Here is a 14,853-nt window from a genome sequence, read left to right on the forward strand (position 1 = left end):
CTATACACAGAAGCCAATTAACAAATATTTCTTGAATACTGAATAAATTCTTCCAGATGACTCTTCTCCTGAAAGCCGCCTACTCTTCCTCCTGACTTTGCCAAAATATGGAAAACCATTGGCAGCTGACCCTCTACTCCCAAGCAGAGGACCAGGTTTCTGCTTGGCTTCTGAATCAGTTGTCTAGTTGTACAGAGATCTCTCTATTTAACCTTTGCTCCCAAAACATGCAACTATGCTTGGACCACACCTACCCAGTCACTTCTTTCATGACTCACATCTTCAGCAGAGATTATTGTTGTTTGTCCCTCATTCTCTAAGAGGACCATGACATGAGCAAGATGATGCCATGACTTGTAAGTGAATTGGATTTGAGTGAGGGAGGACTGTGCAAGGTCACCACCCTACTTTCTCCTCTAAAACCATCTGGGTTCAGTGGCAAGAACTAGATTAGGATGACTCAAGATGCCCCACTTCAAGCTCTTCAATATCTACTAGTTCCCTAAAGGTTAAGACAAGATAAGACCATTTTCATACAGGAGCCCTTCTAAAATGGGAATACCTCAAACTGGAGAAGACCACCTTATAGGGCAAGGAAGAGAGAAGTCTACCTTACAAACACAATTTCATTTTAGGATAATCACAGTAAATAATGGGTCAACAGGAGTAGTAAATAATTCTCATCCTCAAGAGCTTTATACTGCTCAGACCATTTCATGAGGAATTTCAGAAATGATGAGTCCTTTCCTTTCCCTTAATCCGACTCCCCATAATACATCAATACTCCTGCACGGATCTTTGGACCATTTTTTTAACAACAAATGAGTTTAGGGGCGGCCAGGTAGCACAGCGAGTAAGAGCACCGGCTTCAGTGTTGGGACGACCTGGAGATCGAATCCCGGGCTCAGACACTTAGCACCCACCCAGAAACACCTGGCCGTGTAACCTTGAGCAAGTTACTTAACCCCAATTGCTTAGGGGCGGCCAGGTGGCTCAGCAAGTAAGAGCACCGGCTCCAGTGTTGGGACGACCTGGAGATCAAATCCCGGGCTCAGACACTCAGCACCACACCCAGAAATAACTGGCCGTGTAACCTTGAGCAAGTTACTTAACCCTGATTGCTTAATAAAAAAAAAAAACAACAACAACAAATGAGTTTGGTGAAGGGGGAAATTTGATCCTGTTAAGTATGAAATTGTCAGATTTACTACCTAAGCAATACATAAGATAGAAGTTGAAAACATGTTGGCAGAGTCAAGCTGGCAGAGTAGAAACAGGACCTCTGCTCGGCTCCAGCTCTAACCACCTCTAAGCGATGTAAAAGGGGACTTTGAACAAACTTTGGAGCTACAGAACCCACAAAATGACACATAGAAGCTAACCTCCTGCTCAGGACAGCCTGGCAGGCTGGCAGGAATAAGCCAGTACAGTACTCCGGGAGACAAGTCCAGCCCCACACTGAGGTTTTAGCCCCAGGGAGGGCCTGACCAGCCACTGGCTAGAGGGACTCCAGACCACAAGCAGCTGTAGAAATCCAGAACTGTCAACACATAGATGCTAAGGACAAAGTGACAGGTCAGTGCAGTATGGACTTTGGGACCCAGCAGTTGGGAGAGCATCAGTTTTGCCCCTGGGGGACGAAGCCACTGAAGGATGCAGAACAGCCCCTACCACGTGGCAGCTTCAGCTCCTGGCCTGCAGACTGTAGGGGGACCAAGTGACCAGTCTGAGGGGTAATCACTCTTGCTTTAACCTGCTTGGATCTGGATCATTGTCTAGGGTGGAGGTCCTAGGGTGTGCCACCAGCTTGCCAGAGCATGTGGAGGCTTCAGAGAGGGCACCCAACTAATACCTCAAGCAGCTGAGAAAACCCCAACATTTGGTATGAAGCTCCCCTGTCTGGTAGCAGAGTCCTACTGTGGCAAAAAGTCAAGTAATTGAGTGGCAACATGACCAGGCAAAGGAAGCAAAGCAAACAGAAGAATCCAACTTTAGATTCCTATTTTGGGGACAAAAAGGATCAAAGCATGGAATAGGAGGAAGACAGTGAAGTCAGAACTCCTGTACCAAAAGCTTCAAAGGAAAATATGAGCTGGTTACAGGCTACAGAAGATCTTAAGAAGCAGACAAGAGAAGTGGAGGAAAAATTGGGAAGAGAAATGAGAACAATGCAAGAAAATTATGAAATGAGAGTCAACAGCCTGACTGAGGAAAATAACACCTTAAAATACAGACTAACTCAAATGGCAAAAGAGGCTCAAAAAGCCAATGAGGAGAAGAATGCCTTAAAAAGCTGAATTTTCCAGATGGAAAAAGAATCTCAAAAGCTCACTGAGGAGAATCATTCCTTCAGAATTATATTGGAGCAAATGGAAGCTAATGACTTTATGAGAAATCAAGATGTTGTTAAACAGATACAAACCAATAAAAGAATAGAAGGCAATGTGAAATATCTCATTGGAAAAACCACTGACCTGGAAAATAGATCCAGGAGAGATAATTTAAAAATTATTGGACTACCTGAAAGCCATGATCAAAGAAAGAACCTAGAAATCATCCTCCAAGAAATTCTCAAGGAAAACTGACCTGATGTATTAGAACCAGAGGGCAAAACAGGGGTTGAAAGAATCCACCAATCACCTCCTGAAAAAGATCCCAAAAAGAAAACTCCTAAGAATATTATGGCCAGGTCCCGAAATTCTTAGATCAAGGAGAGAATATTACAAGTAGCCAGGAAGAAACAATTTGAATATTGCGGAAACACAATCAGGATAACCCAGAATCTGGCAGCTTCTACACTGAGGGATCGAAGGGCTTGGAATATGATGTTATGGAGGTCAAAGGAGCTGGGATTAAAACCAAGAATCACCTACCCAGCAAAACTGAGTATCATGTTTCAGGGAAAAATATGGTCATTCAGTGGGATAAAGGACTTTCAAGCATTCTTGATGAAAAAACCAGAGTTGAATAGAAAATTTGACATTCAGATACAAGAAGCATGAGAAGGTAAACAGGGAAAAGAAATCATAAGGAACTTTTCAAAGTTGAACTATTAACATTCCTACATGGAAAAAGGTAATTGCAATTGATGAAACTTTTCTCAGTATGAAAATAGTTGAAGGGAATAGAAATATATATATATATATATATATATATATATATATATGTCTATATCAGAGGATATATGGACATATGAATACATATGTGAATGTGTGTATATATGTATACAGGTATACATAGATAGAGGGCATGGGACCAATTTAATAGGAAGGGATGATACTTAAAAGGTGAAATTAAGAGGGAAGAGAGGAATATAATGAGAAGAGATGGGGAGAGACAGAATGGGGTAAACTATCTCATATAGAAGAGGCAAGAGAAAATGGTTACAATGGAGGGGAAGAATAGGAAGGCAAAAGGGAATGGGTCAACTTTATTCTTATTGAATTTGGCTCAGGGAGGGAATTAAATACACACTAAATGGGGTATCTCACCCTACAGAGTAGGGGGGAAGAGGATGAGAGGGGGGATGCTGGAAGGGAGGGCAGGCTGGGGGGGGAGGGAAGTTGGAAGCACCCATTTTTGAAAAAGGACAGGATCAAAGTAGAGAATAGAACAAGTGTGAGGTGGGATAGGAGGGAGGGAAATATAGTCAGTCTTTTATAATATATCTACTATGTTAATGTTTTGCATTAGTTACACATGTACAACCTATACTTAATTGCTTATCTTCCCAGTAAGGGTGGGTGACAAGGGAGGAAGGAAATGAATCTGGAATTCAAAGTTTTAAAATCAAATGTTTAATATATATATATATATATATATATATATATATACTATTATTAATACTATTTTACATGTAATTGAGAAATAAGTTATACAGGCACTGGGGCATAGAGATCTACCACGCCCTACTGGAAAAGTCGAAGAGAGTATGGGAGAAGATATGGGAGGGAGCAGATTGGAGGAGGGGATATCCTGTGGGACTGCTATTTTGGGGTGGTGGGTAGGGGAAAAATGGGGAGAAAATTTGTAATTCAAAATCTGGCAGAAATGAATGATGTAAATCAGAAGTTAATAAAGCATTTGAAAAAAAAGTTGAAAACATGATGTCAAACTATTTAGTGTTTCCTAAAGTGTAATTTTTACCCCCACTTGCTTTATCCTGGTTGACAATTGTTGACTCCTGCTCTGAGAGGAAGTCATAGATTCGCTCTTCAGGGCCTTTGAGGTGATGAGATGAGATGAGACAATCCATCAGACCTCCATGATGCTGCTAATGGAAGGATGAAGTTTTGTTGTTTTTTTTTTTAACTTGGGCGTGAGAGTGGAGATTTGAATGAAGTGATTTTTATACTGTTGATTGTAAATGTTTCCAGTTCAGCTCTCAGTTCCACCTCCCGTTTCCTAATTACTTTTATATGCTTATTTCCAAAGCTCTCACACTTCTCAGCTGTAGATGACAACGATAATAAGTCATGGTGGCAAGCTAAATACTGACAAATGTAGAGAAATGGTCTTCTCTCTCCATTAAAAGGAAACACCATAGCTGATAGAAACAAATGAGTGAGAATAATGTGGGTGCCCATCTTTGCTATAAGATAAGAACTTTGGTAAGTTACTTTCCTTTCCCAAAGGCCAGGGGTGAGTGGAGAAGAAATATATTCCATTTCCCTTCCTCTAACACATCTACAAATCTAGCACAGAGTTTCTGCAACTACTTCAGGCCACTCGAAATTTGCCAGTGACTCTTTGAATGGTCCCTCTTCCATGCTACCATAAGCCACTAACTTCCTTTCATTCCCCGCCAAAAAATTCAGAATTAATGGTAGATAATATTACTTGGAATCAGATGTCAATAAGATTATTTGTAATATGAAATAGAAGTAGTCAGCATGGTATATATGTCAAAGGACTGACAAAGCCAGGAAGACCTGGGTTCAAGTCTTGTCTCTGACACATACTAGTCATGTGACAAGAGCCAAATGACTTAGCCTCTTATTGTTCCTGAAAATTTTCTAAGACTATAATTCACAGACTAGGTGCTGACCTCCATCAGTGGAAGGAGTTTCCACACTGGGAGTTCCAAACAATAATTGAAAAGGAAGGAAGGAAGGAAAGCAGGAAGAAAGGAAGGGAGGGAGGGGGGAAGAAAGAAAGAGAGAAAGAGAGAAAGAAAGAAAGAAAGAGAGAAAGAGGGAAAGAAAGAAAGAAAGAAAGAAAGAAAGAAAGAAAGAAAGAAAGAAAGAAAGAAAGAAAGAAAGAAAGAAAGAAAGAAAGAAAGAAAGAAAGAAAGAAAGAAAGAGAAAAAGAGAGAAAGAAGAAGGAAGGAAGGAAGGAAGGAAGGAAGGAAGGAAGGAAGGAAGGAAGGAAGGAAGGAAGGAAGGAAGGAAGGTAGGAAGGAAGGAAGGAAGGAAGGAAGGAAGGAAGGAAGGAAGGAAGGAAGGAAGGAAGGAAAGAAGAAAGGGAGGGAGGAAGGGAGGGAAGGAGGAAATAGACAAAACATATCCCCAGAAGAAAAATCACTGATGGAAAATATCATGGATATGTTAAGCCAAAACCCAAGGAAGACTGGGTGAAATAACTGGTGCATCCACAATATATTCCCTCTCTGCAGATATTCATATCCATGTGGGTAAAGACAGAGTATATTCTTCAAAGGGCTCTCAGGTGGATGGAATAGACCAGTGCAGTCATACAGCTAACAATCATCTCTTTAATTGAACCTTCCATAAGCTCCCCTTGATTTTGACCTTTCCCATACTTGTAATACCAGGATTATTCATTAAACATAGCTAGCAAATCAGCCTAATAATGTATTCTTCCGTGCATATGCCAAAATCATATAAGATTCCTAAAAAAGTGTGAGTGTTTGATAACCCTTGAATTGTAAATATCAAGCAAGACACAAGATATCTATAAGTAAGCTATGTCTAAAGGCATTTGCCACTGTCTTGGAGGCTATCCAATGCATTATCCTAAGGGAAAAGAGATTGCAGTATAAAGTGAGGTCCTCCGGGTGCTCCTGTGGGTGTCTGATATGGTGCTGATTACATCAAGTCCCAAAACAATGCAGAACCTCCTAAACAAAATCCATCATCACTTAAGAATTCATCCTATTTACACAGGAAAAAATCAATTCCATGAAGAATACCTATTGTCTGGACTATGATTAGCAGTGGCATAGATAGCCCACAGCACTGGCCTCTTAGTATTTGTATCTTTGACAGACAGCCTCTCTCCCTCATCCCTCTCCCATATCCAATAAGATGCCAAAAGCTTGTCAATTCTACTTCCAGAACATTTCTCAAGCCTGCTCCGTTGTCTCCACTCATTCCACCCTAATCCAGGTCCTGCCTCACCTTTTCTTCTGGGTTGCAATAGATTTTCTTAAAACACATTTTTTTCAATTCTGAACTTACCAAACACCAAATAAAATTAGCACTTCACTGTACAAATTAGAACAGGAAAAAAAGTGAATTGAACATATACCTGCTAGAGTCTATTATGTACCATCTATTTTTTAAATTTTATTTTATTTTTAAATTATAAAATAAAACAAGCATTTCCATAACATAGTATGATGAAACGATGATTGCACGTGAAACTTCAAATCTCTTATGTACTTGTTATTCCTTTTAAATATATAATAAAGTTATCGTGTAAATTTCTTTCTTTTTTCCCCTCTCCCCACTCCCACCCTAAATATGGCCACCATTAGATACAAATAGGTATATGCATGCAAAACTATTCTAAGTATATTTCTATTTATCAGTTCTTCCTCTGAATTCAGATAGTGTCTTTCTTCATATGTCATTTATTGTTTTGGGTATTTATAATGGTCTAAATGACTTATTCATTCAAAGTTTTTCTTAAAAATTATCATTATTATTGCATACAATGTGCAGGCTAGTAAATGTTTAACAGTGGGACTTTCAGTGGGGGGAATGTATATACAAATTTTTAAATGTAATCTGCTTTATTAATATTTTTTAAGTCTAGACAATCAACAAAACAATAAATCAAGCCCTGATTGGTAGCATTTGCCAATTTCCAAGTTGTAAATGCTCACACTGAAAATTTAACAGTCCTCTAGAAAGACAGGTAGAGTTGGCTTCAGCAACCTCTCTGCTGTTAAATGTATAGTAAATCCAACATGTACCTTTCAAACATGTCCTACTTCACTGTTTCTTTCTATCCTTCCTCGTGTTCTCTTGTGTATGTTTTAAAATGTTTAATGTCCTTCTTTTCTTTCATTTCTTTTTGAAGAAATCACTTCTTCCACCTTATCACTTCTTCTACCTCCTCCAAAAAAAAAAGAAAAAGAAAAAATAACAAAGCCCTTATAATCAATATGCATAGTCAAGCAAAACAAATTCCTTTATTGCACTTGCCCAAAAATGTATGCTTCATTTTGTACTTAAGTCTTGTAATAATAGCTTTACAGGCCTCCCAGTTTCTCATTTTTCCTCTCTCCAACCCATTCCCAGCATAGCTGCCAAAATCATCTCCCTAAAGCATAGGTTATAACTCTAATAATTAGAGCTATCCAAAAATGGGATGAACAAGCTAAAGAAGAATCAGGGGAGACATGATAACTGTGTTCAAGTATATGAAAATCCATCCTGCAGAAGAAGAGTTGGACTTGTTCTGTCTGGACCCTGAGGGCAGAATAAAATGTGGAAATTGTTGAGGCAAATTTAGGCTTGATTTCAAGGAAAACTTCTTAACAATTAAAGCTAGCCAAAAATATAATGGAGGTAGAGGATTCTCCCTTGCAGAGATCTACAAGCATAGATTGGATGACCACTTTTTGGTAAGATATGGTGGGGATTCTTTGGGGGTATGTGTTAGTTTAAATGGCCACTACAATCCCTAAAACTGTATGACACTTCAATAAGTAGTGAGCTCCACATCACTAGAGGTCTTCACGTGGAAGCTAGAGAATTCTCTTGTCAAGGAATGTGGTAGACAAGATTCTTCGTCAGGTATGAATTGAACTAGTTATCCTCTGATATCCCCTTCAACTAGGAGATTTTCTGATTCTACAAGGTGTGCCCAGTCCTGAACTAGGCACCGGAGGGGAAAGCAAGAAAAAGAAAACAAAATTTAAGTTCCTCTCTTGGAGGGCTTCAGAACCTAGTTAGGAAGAGCAGAGAAGACAGACATAAGTGCTATGACTAGAGAACAATTCTAGTACAAAATACATGGATTTGAGACTGATACAGACCAAATAAATATATATGGTTTGAGTGAATTCAAAGTCACAGAAAGGTCACTATTGAATGCAGGCATTTAGGGAGGTTTTCACAAAGGAAAAGAAACTTGAATTTGCATGGTTGCACTAAGGTGCCATCCTCACAAGAGTATTGTATATGGAACACACCTGAGTTCACAGACAAAGATCTGCAGCCATTGGTTTTAGCTTTATGGAGGTTGATTGACCAGCAGTATTTCATCAGATCCTTTAATTTTAGAATGCTAACATCCACTGGATAGGAAAAAAAACTGTGTGCTGTGTTTGGAGTAAGAGAAGACAAGTAAAAATGGTTTTTCCAGTTAAGTTCTTATGGTTTATTTGTTTTCTCTGAGTGCCTCTTTTCTTCAATCCTTGATATTATTCCTGTATATCCATTATAGCAAATACCGTTAAGAAGAAAGGCTTGAGTTTGGAAATAAATTGCACCTTCGGATCATGTCTTAGAATGTGCATCATTAGCATTTAACTGGCAAAACCAGATACAGAAAAGATATATGATCCCATTTGAGAAGTCAAATAGAATTCTGAAAGGACTCAGGCTCATCTTTTTTTTTTTTCCTTTCCTCTTCTGCTTAAAAAAAAAAAGCATCAAACTGCTCCACATATAATCTTGTACCTTTGAGGGCCTTATCACTTTAGTGCTGGACAATGCCATGGTCATCATTTTCCATTACAAACAGTCTCTCAAAGAAAAATAGCTTGGGATGGAAGCTACTTCTCAAATTTGCATCCAATAATGTTAATATTTGACTTCTCCAGTCAGCACTGAAAGCCAGTAGAAACCTATTTCCCTTTGAAGAGATTCCCATTATATATGCAGTATTCATCTGCTTTCTGCTTTGCTCTGAAATGCAGCAGTATTGCCTAAACCATTCTTGAGTATCAAAAAAGCCTGAGAAAAAAATGAATACAAAGGCAAAGTGATGTCCAAATATAGAAATTAAATCCACTGATCCTTGTTCTGCTTTTCAAAGGAATTATGACGGACAATATGCTGTTTTCCCTGCAAACATTAAAATAGCTAAGTCAGTAAAATTTTACTTCCTCACCCCTCTTAGAGAACTTCCAGTGAAGTATGGGACCACTCCTCCAACTTCTTTCAGAGTCCCAATGTATCACATTCTCTTCACCTTCCCAGCTGCCAGCAAAAACCTGATGTCAGAAAAGGTACTAAGTTAGTTATTTACACTTTAGTATGAATTCAAGTCAACTTGTTCCCTTTCCCTGGGGTATCTACACTTAAGTTTCAGATCTGTTTAAGGCATGCATTCCTTTAAACATTTATGAAAGTAATTTTATACAATTCTTATCAAGTTAAGGAAAGGTTTGAAAGTAGTCTTGTTTTGAAATCACATCACATAGTCACTTATTCTGCATATGAATTAGGCTAACCCTGGCAATAAATAACTGTATGCCTCCATGACTGGACTAATATATACATCAGGCCACAAAAATTTCCAAAAGATCAGAGTATCACCCTGTAATAGTTATGGAATTTGAAGATCCCCTTCTATTTGCAATCAAACAGGTACTTAGCAGTTAGTTTCAAGTTCATAATTGTGTCAAGTATTAAGACCCAGTACTTGTGAATCCCACAGTGAGATGAATTTACTGATATAACAAATAGGGGCAGAACAGGGAGGAGCTAATACCTTATATAAAGAAGAGCCCAAGCTAGAGAGTCAGAACTTCTGGGAGCAAGCATCATGGAGGCATAGCAACTACTTCTGGAGAGAGAGAGAACTGCCAGGAACAAGAATTGCTGAGAGAGATAAAGAGAACTTCTGAGAGCAAGTATCTGGAGGCTGGGATGCTCTGCTGGAGAGAGAGAAGAGATAACTGAACTGAGAACTGAGAAGAGAAAGGAATACTTAGGACTGAGCTGAGAATTGAGAAGAAGTGAGAAATGAGAAGAGAGGAGAACTGGGAGGAGGCATGACTGTGGTGGTGGTACTTTGTCTGTTTTGATGTTACTTTGTCAGATTCATCTGCTAATAGAGGACAGTGCTGTTGTTACAGAAGCCCTGGGCCCTTGCTGCTGGTTCAGAAGCCCTGAAAGAGGATTTTCTTGTTGTATGTTTACAGAAATCCTGCAGGAGGGTCTTGCTGACAATTTCAGAGGTCCAGGGACTATGCTGATGATTTGTGTTGATTCCTCAGACCTTGTTGCTGGGTCTGTCTTGATTTCTCAGACAGAAAGTGAATTGATGAGGATGCTGGCAATGTGAATGAATGTTATTGTGGATTTGTTAAGCTTTGTCTTCCCAGGAACAGAAACTGTGAAGGACTTGAGGTGGACTAGACACTGTGAGCTTCAGTATGGAACAGGAGCTGGACAATGAGCTGGACAATAAGGAGCTGGCAGGAGCTGGGACCATGGAAGGGGAACCATGGAAGTGCAGAGCCAGCCTTGAGTCAAGATGAAAAGACCTCTCTTTAGGTATTTACTAGAGGTAGAGAACTTTGACTTTTACATTTAGATGATTGAGTTAAGGACTTATTAATTGAAGATGATTGGAAACTAATCTCCAAATAAGAAGAAAAAAGATTTCTTGATTGAAGAGATTAAGAAAATGTGACTTATTGGTGGAAAACTTTTGACCTCTGTACTTTGTGTCAATTACGGAGGTTTGCCTCCTTAAGAATGATTGAGTTACTAAATGAATGCACCCTGTTTAAAACTATGTGACCATTTTGGTGAAAACTATGTGGCACTTTAGTAATAAGTTGTTAAGCCATAACATTGTAAATGCTATATTTTAATTTCTGTGAATGTTTTGCCTTAATTTGTTACTGAATAAGTAGGGAGTTCACTATACTATGTAATCAGAACCTTGAAAGCTGTTCACAGCAGCAGTCCTCTGGAAAGCTGCTCCTGCTTGGCTTTACACACCCTGTTCTCCTTCCATCCAAAACTTTAGACTTGATTCCCTGGGAAACCCAGTTCTGACAGGTAAGTTTTTGTCTTGTCTTGTTCTGAATAAGGATTCCACACTACTGCCTAACAATCTCTAAACCCTCTCCCTTTCCTGATGCCTTTCTCTCACTCTCCCCCCAGAATATAAATTCCTTGAAGGCAGGGATAGAAAAGAGCCAAAAGTACAGGCAATCTTGTGATGTACTTAGACCTATGTATGATTGCCCAACTCTCTTGTGCCTTATATTTACTTGTGTAAATGCCTCTTCCATTTGCCTCCTTGTTATGGGAATGGGAATTTAAGATCTTCCCTACCCGTAGGCATTTTGATAGACTTAAGTGACTCTGAGAACCTTCCCTGATTTGAAAATATACTCTGCCCCCTAATAGGCTGAATGTGGTCAACTGGAGCCTGTGGCAAGAGGCTTGGTTTTCAAGAATGCCCACACCTTGTTGCTTTGTGATTGGGCAGTGGGTCAAGACAGTTACATTCTCTGACCAGGAGAAGGCTATATAAACCCTGATGTGAGGTTTTGTTTTGGGGCTCACTTTGAGAAGAGTTATGTGATTTGACCAGATGAGACTCTGGGCAGCTGTTGAGCCCCCGGCTTTGAAAACCCAGATGTTGGTGTGGATGTGGTGGTCAGACAATTTGGAAGCCTGTCTGCTGATTTGTTTCTCTGTCTGCTTGTAACTTCTACTTGTAACTTGTTTGTATTCTCTCAAGTTCGCAGTGCTAACCTTTTCCCCCTGAACTAGGTAAATTACATATGTTTGATTAAAGCAAGATCGTTAACCCATTGTGGTTGCTTTCCTTTAGAAAAGCAGATCTAAGAACCTGTGTTGGTAGCCACCCTGGGTATGCTAGGGTGCTTGCTGCTACACTCCTTCTCAAACTCTGATAGTCTAGTAACATGTCTTCATGCTAAGAAATGTATTCCCACATGAATTTTAGACTGCTGATAGGAACATAGTAGTACTTTATGTACAGGGCATCTAGGTGGTACAGTGAACAGAGCACCAGGCCTGAAACCAGGAAGACTCCCCTTCCTTGGTTCAAATCCAGCCTTAGACACTTACTAGCTTTGTGACCCCTGGGCAAGTCACTTAACCCTGTTTGCCTCAGTTTTCTCATTTATAAATGGCAAACCACTCCAATATCTTTGCCAAGAAAACCCCAAAATGGGGTCACAAAGAGTTGGACATGACTGAACTCAACAACAACAATAATTTTGAAAGACTTCCTAATATTTTTAGGAAGATTTTTGAGGTAGATACTCAGAGGATGGTTTGGAGAGGGGAGAAAGATACAAAACAAGAGGCCAATAAGCTTTTGCATGATTCAAGGCATGGACTGAGATGTGCATTGTTGGACTTGATCAATGCAGGAATTTGCTTTGCTTAACTATGCATATTTGTTACAAGGATTTTTGAGGGGAAACATATAAAACCTTTGAGGTTGATTTCATGAAGAATAATCTTGTCCTTTCTCAAACTGATGCTCCCTTATACAGTTCTAAGATTATGTTCATATATTAGATAAATAGATATAGATAAGGATATATGTACATATAATACACATATTTATCATATACATGCATATTTGTATTTAATAAAAATTTTGTACAAGATCATGACATCTTCTGGGTTTTTGTCTTTTGAGTACAATAAATTAAATCCTCTGCTGTGGATTTGCTTTTTATAAAGTGAAAGGATTGGAACTCCAAAATCTCTTCCAATTCTTTATCTATGGGTCTTTGGGTCAATAGCCATATGGAACTTTACAAAATATTTCACATGCATTGACTTCTTTGAGACTTATAACAGCCCCACAACATAATTACTAGAAGGGTCATCATTCTCATTTTACAGATGAAGAAACATAGGATCAAAGAAATTAATTGACTTGCCCAAGAACCTATTGCAGTTTAGAGTTGGAATCCAAACTCCAGTCTTCTGTTTCTGGGTGCAATACTCTTTCTATAACATCATGCTTGTTACTGCATTATAAAATACACACACACACACACACACACACACTCCTATACTGAAAATTCAACAATACATAATATATACATATCCTCCCTTTTTTGCAGAGGTGAGGGACTATGAGTGCAACCCTATATGTACTATCAGACTCCATTGATATGTTGGTTAGCTTTGCTGAATTGTTTTATTTTCCTCTTTTTTTATTCTCTTTTTTTTTTTCAGAAATAATAGCCTGCTGGATAGAGGATAGGTGGTGAATATATTCAGAAAATAAAATTATATAAAAGATATAAAAAATAATAGATATGCATACTTTTTCACATGTAAAATGACAAAAAGATACCCAAAAAATGGATTACCCCCACCACTTAGCACAGCAGAGGATGGGAGAAAGGAGTCAGACCTCTGAGAAATGCCATGATCTCTAAAACAGCCCCATGTTCACAATTGAATTAAAAATACCTAAGTGTAAGGTCAACCCAACAGTCCCTGCATTAAAGGAGCTCACATCCTAATGAAGGATACTACATTTAAATAAGTATAGTTATCACTTCCACATCACAAGGGTTGTGGGCATGGCCTCAGGATCTGGAAAATCCATGTAAAATTTTTTGACCCTCCCATTGTATCAGAGAAGAATTCTTAATTTTTATGCTATTAAAAGATAAAGTATGTTGATATTATACATACAATATATGTATTTTATTCATTTCTGAGTTTCAAAACTTTTTCTGTGTCATTTGTGGCTTCTACAAAATTCCCATTTAATTCCTTAAGCTGCCCCACGATATATATATATTGAAACCATGGTGGGGAAATTCATGATATAAATGGGATAGATGTACATACAAAATACAGAGTAAATAGATGGAAAGTCATCTCAGAGGGGAGGGCACTATGGGCCAGGGATGGAGAGAATTGAGAAAGGCCTACTACAGCAGGTGGAAATTGACTTCAATATTGAAGGAAGGCAGTGATTCTCAGAGGCTAATGTGAGTCAGGAAAGTATGGGGGACAGCCAGCAAAAATGTCCAAAATGGAGAGTGTTGTTTACGAGGAACAGCAGATAGGCCTGTGTACTTAGACTACTAAATGTGTGGAAAGAAAGTATGATAGTATTGGTAAGTGGGAAGGGGCCAGGACTAATCAATCTACAAGCACTGAGTGCTTCATATTTGCCAGGAATGGCAATCCAAAAAAAGTTCACAAGGCACAAGTTATAAAGAGTAACAAATGCCAAATGAAGCACTTCATAATTGATCCTCAAAATAATATGGAGCCGCTGGCTTTTACTGAAGGGCAGGGGTGGCATGGTCAAAACCTATGGAAAGGGGAGAGATTTGAAGCAGGAATTCAATTAGAAAGCCATTACAATAGTCCAGGAGAGAGGGGATGAGTATCTAAATTAGGATTGTGGATGTATAAGTGGAGAGAAGAGATATATTACTGACCAACACACTCATTGATATTAATGTTGTGACCCTGAGTCATCGAGAAAAAGTTGGATCATGTTCAATTTCCTTTTTCAAAGAAGAAAAGAAAGCCTATAATCCTTTTTAGAATGATTCCCAGTCCAAGCATTAAGCAGGCCATCACCCCTGCTCTGGCTTCTCTTTCCTCCTTTTCCCATCTTGACCCTATTATAAACTATTCATTGTTACATTCTCCTCTACTTTCAAATCCCTTGCTT

The 14,853-nt window shown here is 38.9% G+C and overlaps 1 long non-coding RNA gene across 1 annotated transcript in view; it reads left to right on the forward strand.

Moving 5' to 3' along the window:
* The window catches only part of LOC138145218 (uncharacterized), a 1,102,603-nt gene that overhangs the window by 722,591 nt on the left and 365,159 nt on the right, over positions 1–14,853 (forward strand). The window lies entirely within an intron of this gene.

The sequence above is a fragment of the Petaurus breviceps genome, unplaced genomic scaffold (assembly GCF_028583685.1).
Source record: "Petaurus breviceps papuanus isolate PSGF00001 unplaced genomic scaffold, PetGlider_PUasm1.0 90731, whole genome shotgun sequence".
NCBI classification, from domain to species: Eukaryota; Metazoa; Chordata; class Mammalia; order Diprotodontia; family Petauridae; genus Petaurus; species Petaurus breviceps.